Genomic DNA, 1,111 nt, shown 5'->3' with positions numbered 1-1,111 from the left:
CCAGCAGGGCGAGGGAGGTTCTCCTCCCCCTCTGCTCTGCCCCAGTGAGACCCCACCTGGAGCACTGGGTCCAGTTCTGGGCTCCCCAGTTCAAGAAAGATGAGGAACTCCTGGAGAGAGTCCAGGGGAGGGCAACAAGGATGATGGGGGGCCTGGGGCATCTCCCCTAGGAGGAAAGGCTGAGGGAGCTGGGCTTGTTCAGCCTGGAGAAGAGAAGGCTGAGAGGGGATCTCAGCACCACGTACAAATATCTTAAGGGTGGGGGTCACGAGGAGGGAGCCAGACTCTTCCCAGTGGTGCCCAGCGCCAGGACAAGGGGCCATGGGCACAACCTGAAGCACAAAAGGTTCCAGTTGAACATGAGGAAGAACTTGTTGACTTGGAGGGTGCCTGAGCCCTGGCCCAGGCTGCCCAGGGGGGCTGTGGAGTCTCCTTCTCTGGAGATCTTCAACCCCCGCCTGGACGCTGTCCTGTGCCCCCTGCTCGGGCAGGGGGGTGGCATTGGGTGAGCTCCCGAGGGCCCTGCCAACCTGGCCATGCTGGGATTCTGTGAACTCACCACCTCCAGGAAGCAGCAAAGGCGACAACACCCAGCAGGCACCCGTAAAGGCCTTTTGACTCCAGCTCGCGGCAGCTCTGGCTCCTTCCTCCAACAAATTGGGCTAAAAAACCCCCTTCTGGGGAGCGCCCGAGCCTGCCAAGAGCGATTTAGTTGAACTAAAAGGGTGAATTACGCAAATGCAGCCTTCCCTGAGCACCGGCCGCTCGCTCCTGCGACAGGGGGACACAGGTTTATTTAATACCGAATCACGACACACGCACAAGAAGAGAAAAGATACATTAATTATTATTTTTTTTTTTTTTCCCTCAGGTCTTTACTTGCAGTAAAAGATAGAAAAAGGTAGGAAATGAACTCGGTATAAAACACAGAGAGGGGAAAGGGGAGTACAAACCAGCCTACGAAGGACACAACCCGGGGGGTAGTGGTGAAGGGGGGGGGAAAAAAGGGAGATTTTGTACAAAACTACGGCTTACAGGTAGAGAAAAATGTATAAAATATCCCTCCCTCTCTGGAGACGAAAATACAAAAGTGGGCGTTATTTCATCCTTT

This window comes from Egretta garzetta, unplaced genomic scaffold (assembly GCF_000687185.1).
Source record: "Egretta garzetta isolate BGI_Z169 unplaced genomic scaffold, ASM68718v1 scaffold157, whole genome shotgun sequence".
Classification (NCBI taxonomy): Eukaryota; Metazoa; Chordata; class Aves; order Pelecaniformes; family Ardeidae; genus Egretta; species Egretta garzetta.
Note: the sequence above shows the minus strand (reverse complement) of the source record.